The following is a 19,045-nucleotide window of genomic DNA, read 5'->3' as shown; positions in this document are numbered from 1 at the left end:
GAGAGTTCACTTAATTAGGTCACTTTTATAATTTCTCAATTTTGACCGTAAGTGGTTTTCACAACACTGACACCTTTATTTTTAAATCTGGACACTTTAAAAAGGCTGAGGAGAGTGCCATGATTCTTTCTCAGTAAGTGGCCTATGTGTCTCAAATGTCTTTGTTTGCAGATTTCTTTTTTCTTTTTTTAAAGTAGGCTCCATGCCCTGCGTGGAGCCCAAGGCAGGGCTTGAACTTACAACTGTGAGATAAGGGCCTGAGCTGAGATCAAGAGTTGGGGATGCTTAACTGACTGAGCCATCCAGGCGCCCCTATTTGCAGGATTTCTAAGAGGAATAAACTACTTTCATTGTACCCAGCATTTTATAAGGGCTACAAGAAGCCATGAATTGCTCATAGACTATTTTAAAGGAAGAGAGTCTATTGTAAAGCTATGCCTAGACTAAAATTGGAACTGGATTTCAAACTGGAAAGTCATCAAGAGCTGAGGCAATTCTAGGAATTAGCTACCCTTTCAGTCTTCCTTCTGGGTAGCGTCTCTTTTTCTTTTACAGGAACTTTTTCTCTCTGCATGTCTGTTCTGTTCTCTTCCCTCTACTCATTGTTTTATTTTTCTAAAATATCTTCAGTTTGCTCTTCCAGATCCACTTTTCATCCCTCACCACAGGGCCCTCTTTCCTGAAATCCTGACCTATACAGAATGAGGTCAGTGAATTTATCCTCCCTCCTTGCAAGGTCACTTTAGGCACACTGTCCCTCAACCAAAGATCACTGCTCCTCTCAAAGTGCACAGCCTTCCCCACCAACCTCTTCTCTCCCATGCCCCTTCAGGTCTAGGGTTGGTAATACCTCCCTTGCTACCCAGATTACGTTCCTCTGCTATCCCTATAGCTCCTTACACCCTGCCCACACATTTCTAATTAGTTCCTTTGTAGATAAACTCTCCTCAACTTATCATTTGCACATGTCTTTTGTTTCTTGTTAGAACCCTGAGTCATGTATTTGTTTATCTTGTTTTTTTGTGTGTTTTATTTCATAGCCTCTGCTTTGGTTTGCCATGATCCACCAAGCCTCCCATTCTACCCTTCCCTAACATTCTCCGTATTTACAAATTCCAATATCTAAGTGAGAAAATCTCAGGCAAGTGTCTTACTTTGTTTCAGGCTGTGTGGGAGGTCCCAGGCTAGCTGAAGGACTGGCAGCTCTTAGAACAGTTGCCTGTCTCTGGGGCACACATCTGGGAAGTATGCAAGGGAAAAATAGCATAGTAAAAATTGCCCTGTCCTCAGAAACCATGAGTGAGACGATTTCTCTTAGAAAGTACTTTGAGTATGGGCAGGTACAATATTTAACATAAAAAAATTTAAAGATGAATAAAATATTCTGGTTATTCTTTTTTTTTTTTAAGATTTTATTTATTTATTTGACAGAGAGAAACAGTGAGAGAGGGAACACAAGCAGGGGGAGTGGGAGAGGGAGAAGCAGGCTTCCCGTGGAGCAGGGAGCCCGACGTGGGGCTCGATCCCAGGTCCCTGGGATCATGACCTGAGCCGAAGGCAGATGCTTAATGACTGAGCCACCCAGGCGCCCCTATTCTGGTTATTCTTAACCATGCTGATATTTTGTAATTTGCTAATATCTACCCTCCTTTGGCCTTACCATATTGTTTGCTTGTCCTCATCATTTATAATGACCCAGAGTAATCCAAGATGAGGTTGGTTGAAATCATGGGTCTCAACAGGATAGCATAGGCCTCTGAAGTGCCAGAAATAATTCAGGCTTTAAAGCCAAGTAAGCTTGGATCGAAACCTTAAAGTTACAACTTATTTGTTTTATTACTCTAAACTTCCATTTCCTCATCTATAAGGTAAGTATAATTATATCTACCTTATACAGTTGTTATGTAGATTAATGAGAATACATCTAAAGCATAAAACTGTAGATACTCAGTAAATAGTAGTTATTATGATCTCATACGCTTGTTTTAATTAAACATTCACAGCATAAACTTGCTTAATTTAGAATCATTTTTAAAAGGAGAGGAGAAGAAAAAAGAAAGCAGATTACTACTCCTTTCCCTATCTTTCCCTGCTTAGCTGCAGGTACCTAAAATATGGCTGTTGTGGGGCACCTGGGTGGCTCAGTCGTTAAGCGTCTGCCTTCGGCTCAGGTCATGATCCCAGGGTCCTGGGATCGAGTCCCACATCGGGCTCCCTGCTCCACGGGAAGCCTGCTTCTCCCCCTCCCACTCCCCCTGCTTGTGTTCCCTCTCTCGCTGTGTCTCTCTGTGTCAAATGAATAAAATCTTTAAAAAAATAAAATAAAATAAAATATGGCTGTTGTGAGTTCAGTTATGCCAACTTCTGGCGTCCGTCCACACCATCCCCAATAACAGATTAGAAATATCATTTCCACCAGCAAATGAGTCTGAAATCAATCTTACTCTGAAAAACATGTCCTCTATGCCTTTTCCTCAACTCTCAATTGTTTTGACCAGTTTGTAGAATTTCTGCTTTGATTGGTGATTTGCATCATTCCCTCCCTTAGGACCAGAATCCTAACTTGAACTTTAGCCTGGCTGTCTGGAGCCCCCCAAAATCTGCTTAGTCTAGCACTTGGCAGTTTCTTCTCCCGGGAGCTGATCCAACCTTTGTATCCCCAGCTGATTGCCAGGGACCTATTTCAAACTGGAAAGACCCCTACTAACCCTACTTCTATTCTTATTTGACCCGAGCCAGTTTGGCAAATAGGTTTCCTATCCGGTAACAGCAATTTACCTGCAGTCGCTCGCTACCTGGAGCATTTTACACCTTACAAAACAAAAAAGTACTGTGGGGCCTTTTCTGGGTGAAGTAAGAAAGAGAACTGTAATTCACAAAGAAAGTCGGCCTTCAGGGCAAGATTGGGAAATGCGGAAGGAAAAGGTGGTGGTGTGTATGCCATGCATTTGCCAACCTTGGCTTAGAGATTCTTGCTGCTTGATCCCCATACTAGATTAGAGTCCTTTTGTGTTAATGCCAGCCATTGAGCTGGAGTTCTTCCATGTACTCTTGAACCTTGTGATTTAGACTGAGGTTACCCTCATGGAGGGGGCCTTTCCAGCAACCAGTTGGCCGTGACTGCCAGTCATTGTTCTTTTCAAGGGCAGGGTAGCCAAGTCTGTATAACTTCTCCGTTTTAGACCTAGGCTGGTGTAACAGCTTCTCACCGTTATAAGCCCTGGGCTATTTTGCTGTCATTTTCTTTTTTAAGATTTTATTTATTCATTTGACAGAAAGCAAGAGAGGGAACACAAGCACGGGGAGTGAGAGAGGGAGAAGCAGGCTTCCCGCGGAGCAGGGAGCCCGATGTGGGGCTCGATCCCAGGACCCTGGGATCACGACCTGAGCCGAGGGCAGACGCTTAACCAACTGAACCACCCAGGCGCCCCATTTTGCTATCATTTGTGATTCCCCTACACCCCACCTACACCTTTATAAATGGTCTCTCCTCGAGTTATCCTATTTCCAGTGTGCCATCAATTTCCTGTTGGTGCCCTAAGACAAGTACTTACTATGTACCAGGCACTGAGGATACAACAGTAAACAAAAAGATAAAAATTCCCACTTTCTGGAGATTACAATCTAGCCAGCCTCAAAATGTCTTACAGTCAGGGACGCCTGTGTGCCTCAGCTGGTTGAGAGTCAGGGTCTGGGATCCCAGGGTGCTGGGATCAAGTCCCGCATTGGGCTCCCTGCTCAGTGGGAGGCCTGCTTCTCCCTCTGCCTGCTCTGTCTGCCAGTCCCCCTGCTTGCTCTCTCACTCTCTGACAAATAAAATCTTAAAAAAAAAAAAAAAAACTGTCTTACAGGCAAGCCTGCCTAAGTTATAGCCCTGCCGTTCTGAAGTTTATCTGCCTGTCTTGTCATTAGTCACAATTAAGGAAATGCACACCTGTGCTTGCAGGCATATTTTTGTGTAAACCCCTAAAATAAGGACCTCAGAAAATCCCAAGGGTAGGTGATGAGGGAGCAGAAGGCCAGCTGAGGACAAAGCACAAGCTGACAGCCAGCAACCTCCCCCCACCCCACTCCTGGGTGGGACATGTGTGACATTCCTCCAGGAAACTTCCAACTCTCTCTCTCTCTTTTTTTAAGATGTTATTTATTTATATGAGAGAGAGAGAGACAGGCAGAGGGAGAAGGAGAAGCAGCCTCCCCGGTGAGCAGAGAGCCTGATGCCGGACTCAATCCCAGGGTCATGACCTGAGCTGAAGGCAGCCGCTTAACTGACTGAGCCACCCAGGCGGCCCTTCTTCCAACTATCTTAATGTTAATGTTGTGCTAGAGGGAAAAACAACCTTATCTTGATAATAGCAAGGTCTCCAGTATCCTGAGGGTCTTCTTTAGTATATGAAAGTCCTTTTGGGCACCTCCCTTTTTCTTTATCTCCCCCAATCCCATAGTATATAATCAGCCATTCCTCACAACCCCAAGGCAGCAGCTCTTTCTGCCCATGGGTCCCGTCCCTATGCTTTAATAAAACCACTTTTTTGCATCAAAAAGATCAGCTCCGGACCTCACCAACCTTCAGAAACTGCATCAGTAGGGATTCTCAGGCATCCTGAAATCTCTCATGTGTTGCCTTCATTTATTCAACAAGTATTTATTAAGAGCCTAAGTGCTCAATATATGTTAGTTGTCCTACTGTGTTAAAGGTATCATGCTATTGGGCGCCTGGGTGGCTCAGTTGGTTAAGCGACTGCCTTTGGCTCAGGTCATGATCCTGGAGTCCCGGGATCGAGTCCCGCATCCGGCTCCCTGCTCAGCGGGGAGTCTGCTTCTCCCTCTGACCCTCTTCCCTCTTGTGCTCTCTATCTCTCATTCTCTCTCAAATAAATAAATAAAATCTTTAAAAAAAAAAAAAGGTATCATGCTATAACCTGAGAGGTAGCGGGAGGGTAAGAAAAAGAAAGGCACAAAGATGGGAAGGACAGGCTGTGTGAGAAATAGACTCCTCAACCATCGCCACACAATATAAAAGGGCTGTAACAGGGGTTTGTGAGAGGGGCTATGAGGGCATAGAGAAGAGAATGAGCTAATTCATTTTGGGGATTGGGAGAGGCTTCTCTGAGGTGATGTTTGATCTGAGCTTGGGTGGATAAGCAAACACTTTTCCAGAACGGGGGAAATGGAGTGATGTTTAGGAAGAGGAAAGAAGTTATGAGAAGTTCTGAAGGTGTGTCAGAACATAGTTTGCTCTGCAAGGTAGAATACCATGTTGGGGATGGTGGCAAGGAATGGGACTGGAAAAGGTATGCAGGGTCCAGATTTTGAAGGAGGATAGTATTTGAAGAGTTTGGAGTTTATTCTAGCAAGTAACAGGAAACTCTTCAAAGAATTTTAAACAGAGAAGTGAAAAAAGTAAGATTATGTTTTAGAAAGAAAATGGGGAAAGCAGTGGATGTGGAAAAAGATGAAAACCATGGAGAACACATAGACTTTTATTGTAACAGTATAGGAGGAAAATGATGAGGGCCTACCTTAAAACCATGGCAATGAGAATGGACAGATAGGGAGTAAACTTCCTGGATAATTAGGAGGTGGAATCAAAAGGTTCAAATGATTTATTACATGTGGATAAAGATGGAAAGGGAAAAGACCAAAATGATGCAAAATAGATGGAAGACTAGTCACTAATTTGGTAAAACAGAGAAAGAGAAATTGAAATCTGTCTCATCAAAGGAGAAACCAACAAGCAGCAAGCTGATTGTTGCAGAAACTGAAAAACATCAGTAACTGAAGGTACCGGGTGTGTTAGAAGCTGAGGAGTGAGCTGAAAACAGGTAAGTTGATAGTCTAATATACAAAGAATGTTGGGCCCACAGGTCCCTTCTGTCCTCTGGCAGGGTCAGTGAGCATCCCTTCTCAGCAACCTGCTGTTGAACTGAACTAGAAAGGCCTTGAGGTCAGAGACATTAGGCAAAGTAGACAGCAGGGATGAGACATAAAACTTGAAAAGGAGATTGAGTTTCCGAAATCCTGAGACTGCCCCTCAACTCCTGGCATGTTTGCACCCAGTCAGAGGGGGAGGGAAGGAGGAAGAAGAAAAGAGATCCAGGGAAGAGAAATCCAGTACAGAAGAACCTTGAAAAGAATCTCAAGGAAAGGGCGCCTGGGCGGCTCAGTTGGTTAAGGGACTGCCTTCGGCTCAGGTCATGATCCCGGAGTCCCTGGATCGAGTCCCACATCGGGCTCCCTGCTCGGCAGGGAGTCTGCTCCTCCCTCTGACCCTCTGTCCCTCTTCCCTCTCGTGCTCTCTATCTCTCATTCTCTCTCTCTCAAATAAATAAATAAAATCTTTAAAAAAAAAAAAAAAGAATCTCAAGGAAAAAAGTGAATGAAGGTACATCTCTGGATGACAATTAGCAGGCAACACCAAATCCAAACTGGAGCAGAAGGTTCTAGAAGAAATGCCTCCAGGAAAGAAAAACAAACTGAAGCAGACAGAGACATACTGAAAAATGAAAATGGCACTTTCTTCCTACAGTCTTCCTCTCAAAAACATAAAACCCCAGTCTAACCATGAGAAGGCTATCAGACAAATCCTGATTGAGTGACATTCTACAAAAATACTCAACCAGCACACCTCAAACCTGTCAAGGTCATCAGAAACATGGATGTTTGAAAAACAGTCAGACTTAGGTGTAAGGAGACATAACTGCAGAACAGAACGTGGGCGGGGCGCCTGACTGGCTTAGTTGGTGGAGTGTATGACTCTTGATCCTGGAGTTGTGAGTTCAAGCCTCAAGTTGGGTGTAGAGATTACCTAAAAATAAAATCTTTAATAAAAATAGAATGTGGGGGGCGCCTGGGTGGCTCAGTTGGTTAAGCGACTGCCTTCGGCTCAGGTCATGATCCCGGAGTCCCGGGGTCGAGTCCCACATCAGGCTCCCTGCTCAGCAAGGAGCCTGCTTCTCCCTCTGACCCTCCCCCCTCTCATGTACTCTCTCTCTCTCTCATTCTCGCTCTCTCAAATAAATAAATAAATCTTCAAAAAAAATAGAATGTGGGATCATAGAACAGGAATAGGAGACTGGGTAATAACTAAAGAAATCTGAATTAAGTATGAACTCTAGCTCATTGGTTCATTAACTGTAACAAATATACCCCACTAATATAAAAATGTTACTGGTAGGGGAAACCTGGTGTGGGCTATAGAATAACCCTCTCTTCTATCCTTATAATTTTCCTGTAAATCTAAAACCCTTATAAGTGGGGCGCCTGCGTGGCTCAGTTGTTAAGCGTCTGCCTTCGGCTCAGGTCATGATCCCAGGGTTCTGGGATCAAGGCCTGCATCAGGCTCCCTGCTCAGCGGGAAGCCTGCTTCTCCCTCTCCCACTCCCCCTGCTTGTGTTTCCTCTCTCTCTGTCAAATAAATAAACAAAATCTTTAAAAAAATAAAAAAAAATAATAAAACCCTTTTTCTTAAATATTTTTTTAAGATTTTATTTATTTATTTGAGAGAGAGAGAGAAGGAGAGATAGAGAGCACGAGAGGGAAGAGGGTCAGAGGGAGAAGCAGACTCCCCGCTGAGCAGGGAGCCCGATGTGGGACTCGATCCTGGGACTCCAGGATCATGACCTGAGCCGAAGGCAGTCGCTTAACCAACAGAGCCACCCAGGTGCCCAAAATAATAAAACCCTTATAAGTCTGTTTGGTTTTTAAAGAATGAACTTCAGGAGTGGGAGACAATCATTAACTTCAGGCAAGCCAGGAAATTATACAGGAAAGGAAACATTCTCATAGTAAACCTCATGGCTCAGCAGTGATAATATTTATATAATCCTAATAATGGAAACAGTAATTATTGACTTAAGAAAACATCAGGATATCATTAAGTTTAGAGTTGAGAAAAAAGAGAGATAAAAGTGTGGGTGTAAAAGATTTCCACAACTTCATCTTCCATAGAAAGAGGTCAGTCAGGATGCCTGGGTGGCTCAGTCGATTAAGCGTCTGCCTTTGGCTCAGGTCATGATCCCAGGGTCCTGGGATCAAGTCCCACATCGGGTTCCTTGCTCAGGGGGGAGCCTGCTTCTCCCTCTCCCTCTGCCTGCTACTCCCCCTGCTTATGCTCTCTCTGACAAATAAATAAATAAATCTTAAAAAAAAAAAAGAAAGAGGTCAGTCAATAATGTCTGGAATAGAAAATTCAAGAAATAACAGCCTGAAGATATGATTTACAAACATGGATGGAGAAAAGTGTCAGTAGAAATAGATTGTAAAAGTTGAAAATGGCTGCCTCTTTGTACCAAGCTGCAGAGAAAGTGTTGGGAGGGGAGGGAGAGTGTTCCACCATTTATTGTTAAAATCATTTTAGCATTATTGGCTTTTAAATCTAGGCAGTGTATTATCTTCACTTGATAAAAAGAAAAATAAAAGATTAAAAAAAGAATGGAAAATATTTAGCTTGAAATAGGCAGAGAATGCTATTTCTTTGACTCTAATAGTTAACCCTATGGTAGTTAATAAAAGGGAGCAAATGAGATGTCCATCAAAAAAATGGAAATTAAATTGCTCTCTGGGAGAACACAAATAATGTGTAATTATGGGTTAAAGCAGAGACATTTATCTAAAAGATACAGAATACTTGATGTCTTGACTTAATGTGCTAATGCGGTTGAGGATTCCATCAAAATGGGGATCAGTCAGCTACAGGAGTCTAGAACACAGAAACTTCCAGAGACAGACAATGGAAGGGCCCCTCTAAAGCCTGACCAAATGCTACAGGTGCTCTGTAGCAGGTGTGATATTCTGGAAATGATGTATAAACATTTGAAATATTTAATGAACATCTTTTTCTGATTCTGTGTTCTCCCAGCAACCTTGTAATTCTATTTGCTTCCCATATAAAGTCCCGAAAGGATGAGAAAGCACACAAGCCTAAAGACACAAGGGTTAGGGCGCCTGGGTGGCTCAGATGGTTAAGCATCTGCCTTCAGCTCAGGTCATGATCCCAGGGTCCTGGGATCGAGTCCCGCATCGGGCTCCCTGCTCCTTGGGAGCCTGCTTCTCCCTCTGCCTCTCTCTCTCTCTCTCTCTCTCTGTCTCTCATGAATAAATAAATAACATTTAAAAAAAAAAAGACACCTCTTTTTCCGGTAGCGGAGTCTGGAGAAGACACGCAGAAATGGCACCTCTCAAGGGTATGGAATCTGACTAAGGGGAAGGAAAAGAAGGAAGAACAGGTCATCAGCCTTGGACCTCAGGTAGCTGAAGGAGAGAATGTGTTTGGTGTCTGCCACATCTTTGCATCCTTCAATGACACTTTTGTCCATGTCACCGATCTTTCTGGCAAGGAAACCATCTGTCGCGTGACTGGTGGAATGAAGGTGAAGGCTGACGGAGATCGGTCCTCTCCCTATGCTGCCATGTTGGCTGCCCAGGATGTAGCCCAGGGGTGCAAGGAGCTGGGTATCACTGCCCTCCACATCAAACTACGAGCCACAGGAGGAAATAGAACCAAGACCCCTGGACCTGGGGCCCAATCAGCCCTCAGAGCCCTTGCCCGCTCAGGAATGAAGATCGGGCGGATTGAGGATGTCACCCCCATCCCCTCCGATAGCACCCACAGGAAGGGGGGCCGCCGTGGTCGCCGTCTGTGAACAGGATTCCTCAAATTACTGTTTTCTGTTAATAAATTGGCTTTGTGTGAGCTAAAAAAAAAAAAAGACACAAGGGTTAGTCCTCTTGGCAGTTACACTTTTTATTGTAAAATAAACCATCCAGCACTTGTATTTTATATTATTAGTCTCTATGAACTAGGTTAATGTCAGCCAACCTTCTCAGAGTCTTGGCACAACTTTGTGGCTGACATCTCAGGCCTCTCAGTCTTCAAGACTGAGGGCCAGATATTGGTTTGTGAATTCACCCAGATGGTGCCCACCTATAGGGGTCAGTCAGCCAGCATTGCCTTGGCAATACCCTGACCTCTCTACGTATCACCTGCTCCTTTAAACTTCCTCACCTATATGAAGGGATATATTAATAATGTGACACAGGACATACATATAATTGTTCTAAAACTAAATGATCTTAGTCTTTTATTTTTCCAATTCTGATACTAAGATTTCTTTCTTTTTTTTAATTTGAGAGAGAGCATGAGCAGGGTGGAAGTGGGGGTGGGGAGGAGCAGACTCCCTACTGAGCAGGGAGCTTGACGCGGGGCTTGATCCCAGGGCCCTGCAATCAAGACCTGAGCCGAAGGCAGATGCTTAACTGAGTCACCCAGGCGCCCCACGAATGGACAAATCTGACATGATCTGTTGTGAATCGGTGCTTACTTACACCCTCATAGGTTGAGAATTTGAACCCCATAAGTACTGACAATGATATTAAGGACAACTCACTGTCCATTATATCTGGGCAGGACAAATACCACAGTCTACTTGCAATTTCTTATAAAGCTTGCTATCATAAAGACAGGTTCATGACTGGGAGAGGCATCAAGTTTGCTGTTACCTTCTTGTGATGAAGGATAATTGGGAAGGCAGGCCTGCAGGGACAAGGGGCCCCCCTGCCCTAAGAGGAAACCACCCTTAAAAGGATTTTACACCTTACAAGCCCTCTACTCTTTCCATATGATAGGTGACAAAAACCGGATTGGATGACAGGCTGACAGGCACAGGGAGTGTTAGTCAGATTAAAACGGTCTCCCAAAAAGCTCATAAAAACCCCTAGACTTAGAAACTCTGGGGGCAACCCTCTCAGGTCCCCTCCCTCTTTGGGAACTTTGTACCATTGCTCAATAAACCTTCTTTGCTGCCCACCACTCTGTCTGATCTACCTCTTCATTCTTCGAAGCAGTGTGACCAAGAACCGCGGGCACTGACGGAGAAAGAAGTCCTGCAACACTTGAACTTTTTTTTTTAAGATTTTATTTATTTAATTGACAGAGAGAGACAGAGAGAGAGGGAACACAAGCAGGGGGAGTGGGAGAGGGAGAAGCAGGCTTCCCGCGGAGCAAGGAGCCCAATATGGGGCTTGATCCCAGGACCCTGGGATCATGACCTGAGCTGAAGGCAGATGCTTAACCAACTGAGCCACCCAGGCACCCCAACACTTGAACTTTTTATGGTCCAGGCCTTGCCACTGGAAGAGTAATATACAGATCAGCGGCATTTGCAGCACTTCAAAGCCTGTTAGAAATGCAGAATCTCAAGCCCTATCCTAGTCTTACTGAATTTGAATTTACATTATAGCAAGGTCTCCAGGTGAAGCAAATGTATTGTAACATTTGAGAAGCGCTGATCCGAGGTGTGTTTTTCAAGCTGTCGGTACAGCCCATTAATGGCTCATGAAATCAATTTAGTAGTTCTGCCACTCTAACTGGAGCCCAAGGGTGCAAGAGCTCCTAACTTCAGAAGTCCCAAACAGGGGCACCTGGGTGGCTCAAATGGTTAAGCGTTTGCCTTCAGCTCAGGTCATGATCTCCAGGTCCTGGGATCCAGCCCCATGTCGGGCTCCCAGCCAGTGGGGAGCCTGCTTCTCCCTCTCCCTCTGCCTCTCCCCCTGCTTGTGCTCTCTCTCTCTCTCAAATGAATAAATAAAATCCTTAAAAAAAAAAGTCAGTCCCAAACAGACCAGGTTTGGCCACTTGCCACTGACAAAACCCAAAGGCAGAGGACAGAAATAAGTAGGGGTGAAACAAGAAAGGAATTTATTTCAGTGAGTCCACCACCAGGAAGACAGTGGAGGACATCTCAAAGGCTGCCTCTTAAGGGCTGAAAAGACCTCTAGGTTTATATGAGGAAAATGTGGGACAAAGGTCAGTGGGTACTTGCAGGTGGGCAGTGAAGGTCCCATTGATCATTGTCTTGGGGTCACTCGGGGTCTTGCTGGCTCAGGGCAGCTGTTATTGCTAGAGGGAGTAGTTTCCATAACTGAGTTAAGAGATAAACTGAAAAGAAGAACTCAATTAGAAAGTACAGGCTGAGGTCAAAATGGAGGTGGTTGGGAGTCCTTCCATCTCCAGCATTTTAAAAATGAAATAGAACAGAGAATATTAGAGTGTATTACATGTGTAAGGGTATTGTTTTATGAAACTCTTGTTTTAGTTACAAATATGTTTATATTGAGTCCTCATGTAAATAGTGGTCCTGGTCAACAAAGGTTAAAAGCCTCTCGGTTAGAGCACTGTTTCTAAATGTTGTCTATACTGGAATCCCCAAAAGTATATAAAATTTAGGCCCCCATTGAGGAAGGAACAGGAATGTCTTAAACAAGTTCTCCCAGGTAATTCCGATTCTAATTCACAGTGAATTTGAGACTCACTAGTCAGACAGTAATTCTCAGTCTTTAGTGTGCATTAGAATCACCTGGAGAGCTTGATAAACCACAGGGTGCTAGGCCCCACCCAGAGTTTCTAATTCAATAAATCTGGGGTGTGGCCCAAGGATTTTAGTTCTAACAAATTCCAAGGTGATGTTGATGCTGCTAGTTTAGCAACCACTGGCCCAGGATCATGAAATTATAACTGTGAAGGGCTTAGAATCAGGATATTTGCTTCAAGCTGAATTATTTCTCTAATTTATGACTAAACCCATCAACTCAACAAACATTCTCATTAGTTTCTGTATATACCATTCCAGCATCATCAGATAGCAAAAGGGCCTTTCTTGATTGTTTCATGGAGGACCCTATTGAAGACGTATAGCTTTTTACTGTTCTAAGAATCATGGTTCTAACCAGCCAAAGCATATACAGACAGCTTTTGCCAGTTTCTACTTTCTCTGGAGCTTACCTTGTACAGCATTCAGATTTGCACTCAGACAGGAATGGGAGTAAAGTTCAGAATTTGTGAACTTTTCTATTCACAGATAATGTTAGTACTACTCAAGACATGGTCCTTCGATGGGCAGCTTCCCTCTCACCTAAGTGCTCATCAGAAATGCAAATTTCCACAGAAGACCCCAGACCTACAGAACCAGAATCTCTGGGGTTAAGACTAGTTATCTTTTTTTTTTTTAGATTTTTATTTATTCATTTGCGGGAGAGACAGAGAGAGAAGAAGCAGGGGGAAAGGCAGAGGGAGAGGGAGAAGCAGACTCCCTGCTTAACAAGGAGCCCGATGCGGGACTCGATCCCAGGACCCCGGGATCATGACCTGAGCCGAAGGCAGACGCTTAACCATCTGAGCCACCCAGGCACCCAAGACTAGTTATCTTTATTTTTTTAAAGATTTTATTTATTTATTTGACAGAGAGAGACACAGTGAGAGAGGGAACACAAGTAGGGGGAGTGGGAGAGGGAGAAGCAGGCTTCCTGCTGAGCAGGGAGCCTGATGTGGGGCTCGATCCTAGGACCCTGGGATCATGACCTGAGCCAAAGGCAGACGCCTAACGACTGAGCCACCCAGGCACCCCGAGACTAGTTATCTTTAGACTACCTTTAACAAGATCTCCAGGTGGTTCTTATGCACCGTCAAGTGTGAGAGGCACTAACACTAGATCACTTGCAGCTGCTAGAATCCACTGTTAAACTGTTGTATCTGTGTATCACCACACCTAGATTCAACTGTGTTCCTGGGGGACCCACCAGCAATATCAACTTTGGGGATCTGACCCTGGTTTTTCTGACACAATGGCCAACACAGGGTAGGTAGCCAATAAATATTAGCCAATTATACTCTAGAGGAAGCTGTGGGACCCCATTTTGCGCCATGAGTTTGTGAAATCTGGATTAAAAAATGACCTCTTCAGTGTTTTCTCATGAAAACTTTCTTCTAGTGTGTGGTATTGAGTAAACTGAAACTATTTTCAGCTTTTATCAATTAACATTTTGGTAGTGTACTTCAGAGTGATGTTATTTGAGTTAAAGTAGTTTTAAGTACATTAAATGGATCTTTTACACCACATCACCGTGAACACATTGGGGAGACATGCTTTTCTGGAAAACTCAAGGTGCTAGATCCCTGATTCAAAGAGGAACATTTCTGTTTGTTCATTCTAGTTTATTTTCATTTAAAATCTTTTAGGTTAAGTTTAAGCTTTTTAAAATAAGTTAGTTTTTTGAAAATTGAGACATTACTAATACTGTAGGAATAGGTGAGGCCTTGACTTAAAACTTTCTTTGTACTGTGATTTCCTTTTGGGTGTATTTTTTTTTTTCACTTGTTAGCATTTAATGAACGCCCTCAAATGTGGCTTCAGGCTACTAGAACGCAGGCGCCCCCGACACCCTTAATCTTCTCCTCTGCTCTTCTACTGAAGAATTTGGCCTTCACGATGACAGGCTGTTTTGGGAGTTTTCCCTTTCCCAAAACTTTGTAGTAGCCCGATCGCACCACATCAATGATAGGAGCAGCTCCAGTCTTGTTTTTGGCAGCATTTACCCGTGTCTGCTCACTGACCAAGGTCCACAGTTTATCAAGGTTGACAGTTGGGCAGAAGCTCTGGTTCCTCTTTAAGTGGTAATGTCTCATACTAACTTTTCCAAAGTATCCTCGGTGATATTTGTCGAAGTTGATCCTGTGGTGATGCATGCCACCAGCATTACCCCAGCCTCCTGGGTGCTTCCGGTGCTTGCCGATGCGGCCGTGGCCGTGGCTCACGTGGCCCCGAATTTTCCGGGTCTTCCTCAGTCTGGATGGCATGTCGGCAGCTCAGACGGAAAAGGCTCCTTTTGGGTGTATTTCCTAAGTGAAACTTGTTAAGTTTTTTTGTTAAATAAATTTTTTTCTTAAAATAAAGATTTTTTCACAATAAAAAAACCCTTCCTATATTTTTTGGAAATGTTCAAGTACATACACTTCAAGGGGTTCCCAAAGCAAGTTACACATCTGCCTATTTATATCTCCTGAAGCTTATCACCAGAATTTTCCCTGCTCCTTTCCTGATTCAGTGATTTCTTTTTTTAAATATTTTATTTATTTATTTGACAGAGAGAGACACAGCGAGAGAGGGAACACTAGCAGGGGGAGTGGGAGAGGGAGAAGCAGGCCTCCCACCCAGCAGTGAGCCCAATGTGGGGCTCAATCCGAGGACCCTGGGATCATGACCTGAGCCGAAGGCAGACGCTAACGACTGAGCCACCCAGGCGCCCCTGATTCAGTGATTTTTTTTTTAAACCTTCCAATATATGCATAGAAGTTAAGTATCATTATTAAACTGAAGGTTATGGGTAGTGAATTTTAAAACAAGTTTTAAAATTCAGAAGTCAGAGACCTACATCAGATGTATGTAGGCTGTTCAAAACATATGGAAATGTATATCGTGGGTCAGAACCTGTCCTTAGCAACTCACAATCAACTCCTAATGAAGTCAGCTCCATTTGGTGCAATATAATAAAAGAGTTGGTATTGTCAGAAAAATCCTCATTTAAAAAAATTTCTCTGAAAATCAATTACTTCTTTTTTTTTTTAAAGATTTTATTTATTTATTTGAGAGAGAGAGAGAATGAGAGATAGAGAGCATGAGAGGCAAGAGGTTCAGAGGGAGAAGCAGACTCCCCGCTCAGCAGGGAGCCCGATGTGGGACTCGATCCCGGGACTCCAGGATCATGACCTGAGCTGAAGGCAGTCGATTAACCAACTGAGCCACCCAGGCGCCCCTGAAAATCAATTACTTCTCTAGGATAATTTCCCCCAACAGAGTTTGAAGCTGCTACATCAGCTCAACATACCTAATATCCCCATAAAGCTAACAATATCCAAGACAATCTGGACATTGTGTGTGTGTGTGTATTTACTACTTTTCAATACAAAGGGAGAACAAGTAGTTTTTTTAACCCATAACCATTTTAACTCTTAATTTTTTTTTTAATTTTAAAGAGGAGGAATTAGTAATATTCTTCCTTGTCATTAGTTACCACAATATATATTGATGGGTTTTGCTTTCCGTTTCACATTTGCCACCCAACTGGAGGGTGCAACTTTGTGCAGTGCACACTCAGCAGCTACAAATTGCTTTCTATTTGCAACTCCTTGTCGGTGTACTATATCACCATTAGAGATTTGTCTATTACTGGTGACAGATACATTGCAAAAGGCCCAGAGTAGTTGCAAAGATACAGAAGGCTTAAGAAGTCCCTAATGGCTGTAGCTCTAAAATCTCTAGTGGGAAATTAGGATAGTGGGTTGTGTGATAGTTAAGAATGTGGTTTTGGAGTCAGACAGGCTTAGGTTTCAAATCACAGCTTAAGTATTTATAAACCATGTTACCTTAATCAACTTACATAGATTCTCAGCTTCATTGCTCTCATCTGGAAAATGGGAATAATAGTAAATAAGGTTGTTGTAAGGATTAAATAAGATAAGCATGTAAAGTACTAATACTGCCTGGCATAACAGAAATAAATGTTCAGTAATTATTACCTATTCTTACTATCATTAGTAATAATGTTATTATTTCATAGGCCACAATGGTTTATTCATGGAGAGTACTGAATGGTTACATATCTCAGAAATGTAAATCTGTCTGCCCCTAGATATGGAATTACTTTATTCCCTTCATGTTGATTCTCCTTTTTCTTTTTTGATTGTATTTTTCTTCCTGTGAGCAAACTCATGCTTCATAATAATTACAATTATGTGGTAGTACCAATATCAAATTCCTGATTACAGGGAACTTCATGCTATGGGTAAGGCTTGCTTTTTTTGGAAACTATTAGCTTTGAATTTGTTCTTGGCAGGAGGATTGTTCTCCCTTTATTCCTTGCTGTTGTTTTCCTACTGATGTTGATTTTAATTCAAAACATTTTTCTTTTATCTTTTGGAGTTAGGTGGGTGTACTACTGCATCAGAAATGATTATGGTGCTTCTGTGGGTGAGGTGAGGCTGCATTTGCTCTCAGCTTTAAATATGTGTCAGTAACTATTTCAGTAGTATGATAATGTCCAACTTCCCAGGAGGGATCTAGCAGTCCTAGTCTCGGAGCTGGCCACTGACGTGGTTTTTTTTGACCAGCTGTTATACTGCAACCTGGAGCTTAAAAATGGGGAAAATGGCATGAACAGTCCAGAGGAAAAAGTATCTGCTTATCTTTGAATATGTAGGGTTCTGCCTTCATCTACAAAGTAACCTGATTTGGGAATTTGATAGGAGTCAAAGATCAAGATACGTTGCTGGACCCTGCATGGGGTTTGGTATATCAGAAGTAATAGAACCTTGGGTGCCTGGGTGGCTCAGTCGGTTAAGTGACTGCCTTCGGCTCAGGTCATGATCCTGGAGTCCCGGAATCAAGTCCCACATGGGGGGGGGGTCCCTGCTTAGCAGGGAGTCTGCTTCTCCCTCTGACCCTTCCCCCTCTCATGTGCTCTCTCTTTCTCATTCTCGCTCTCTCAAATAAATAAATAAATAAAATCTTTAAAAAAAAAAGAATAGAACCTCACAAAATATTCCAAAGACATCTGAACAGTCTTAAATAAGAATAATTTCTAATTAAAGGTGGTAGTATCTGAATCTTTTCTTATGTAGAACCTAATGAATTATAGGCATTTACATTCTTTCATTTAATATATGAAAGATTGAAAATTACACTGTGGCAGATGGAGAGCTTACTCTCTGACTTACTGAAAGCACAGAAGGTCAGGAATGTTGATGTTTGTCTAACACAGCAACTCAAGCTTCAGCACATTTTTTTACAAAGTAAATCAAGCAGGAGAAAGATTGGTGTGTGTTTTTTGCAACTATTTTTTTAAATTGAACTTGAGAATCTCAAGACGATTAATTTACATGTGCTACCTTATTAATATCATAATACTGGAATGAAAGTGTGAATTATAATCCTGTATCCTGCCTAGCACAGTACTTATGCTTAATAAATATTTGTTTAATGAATGAGTGATTGAATACATGAATGAGAAAGAGAAAAGGAGAGAGAAAAAGAATGAAAGAAAGATGGGTGGATGAAGGGATGTAGGATCATTTATCCTTCTTTTAAAGGTGGTTAAATGGGGGCGTCTGGGTGGCTCAGTTGTTAAGCATCTACCTTCGGCTCAGGTCATGATCCCAGGGTCCTGGGATCGAGCCCCGCATCGGGCTCCCAGCTCCGCGGGAAGCCTGCTTCTCCCTCTCTCACTCCCCCTGCTTGTGTTCCGTCTCTCGCTGTGTCTCTGTCAAATAAACAAATAAAATCTTTAAAAAAAAAGTGTTTGAAGGTGGATAAATGGTAAGCATTAAAGTGATTCATTGATGACAGACTGGCAATAAAAAGAACAAACCCAAGTGTTCTGGATTAAAAATATCCACCACCGCCCCAGTGGATATGTCTTATTGTTTAGGTAGTTCTTAACCCTATCTGCATTTTAAAATCACCTAAGTTACTTTTTATAGGATTATCAATCAGTGCTCCACCCCCACCCTCCATTCCCACCCCCCACCACCCCACCCCAGTATTTTTTTAAAAGGCAATTCTACTGTGTAGTCAGAGTTGAGAATCACTGTGTTAGGGAGTTATAATTGTTATGCTCTTCAAGGTTTAAGAAAAAGAGAGAAGCATAAAGATACATTTGCCAAAACTTGCTTTTGTTCTCCTTCCAAAGCTTTTTTCAGTGTTAGGTGTTTGCTATACCAAGAATAATGTCTTAGTCTGTTCAGTTGGCTATAGCAAAATATTATAGACTGGGTGGCTTAAACAACAGAAATTTATTTCTCACAGTTCTGGAGGCTGGGAAGTCTAAGATCAGCGTATTGGCAGATTTAGTGTCTGGTGAAGACCACTTCCTGGTTCGTCAGTTGCTCCCAGTCTTTTTCCTCTGTCCTTACATGGCAGAAAGAGCAAGGGCACTCTCTGGGGTCTCTTTTACATAAAGGTCACTAATCCCATTCATGGGATCTCCACCCTCATGACTTAACCACCTTCCAAAGGCCCCATCTTCAAATACTGTCACATTGGGGATTAGGTTTCAACATAAGAATTTGGGGGAGATGGGGACACAGACTTGCAGTCTATAGCAGATAAACACTAACAAGATACAAAACAGAACAAGAATATCTTGCTTTGATCCATGTACCCATTGACCTGCAAAAAGAAGTTTGCTCATTGCTACCAGTCAACTGTAACAAGAC

The 19,045-nt window shown here is 42.8% G+C and overlaps 2 pseudogenes; one reads left to right on the top strand and one right to left on the bottom strand.

Moving 5' to 3' along the window:
* The first annotated feature begins 8,676 nt into the window (after window positions 1-8,676).
* LOC114214107 (small ribosomal subunit protein uS11 pseudogene) lies at window positions 8,677-9,695 on the top strand (annotated as a pseudogene).
* A 4,441-nt stretch (window positions 9,696-14,136) lies between these two features.
* LOC114214168 (large ribosomal subunit protein uL15 pseudogene) lies at window positions 14,137-14,637 on the bottom strand (annotated as a pseudogene).
* Window positions 14,638-19,045: the final 4,408 nt, after the last annotated feature.

This window comes from Eumetopias jubatus, unplaced genomic scaffold, assembly GCF_037043125.1.
Source record: "Eumetopias jubatus isolate StellerSeaLion01/CBP00866 unplaced genomic scaffold, mEumJub1_p1.0 scaffold_17, whole genome shotgun sequence".
In the NCBI taxonomy this organism is placed as follows: domain Eukaryota; kingdom Metazoa; phylum Chordata; class Mammalia; order Carnivora; family Otariidae; genus Eumetopias; species Eumetopias jubatus.
The sequence above is the reverse complement of the archived record's forward strand: the minus strand, read 5'-3'. Positions and strand labels throughout refer to the sequence as shown.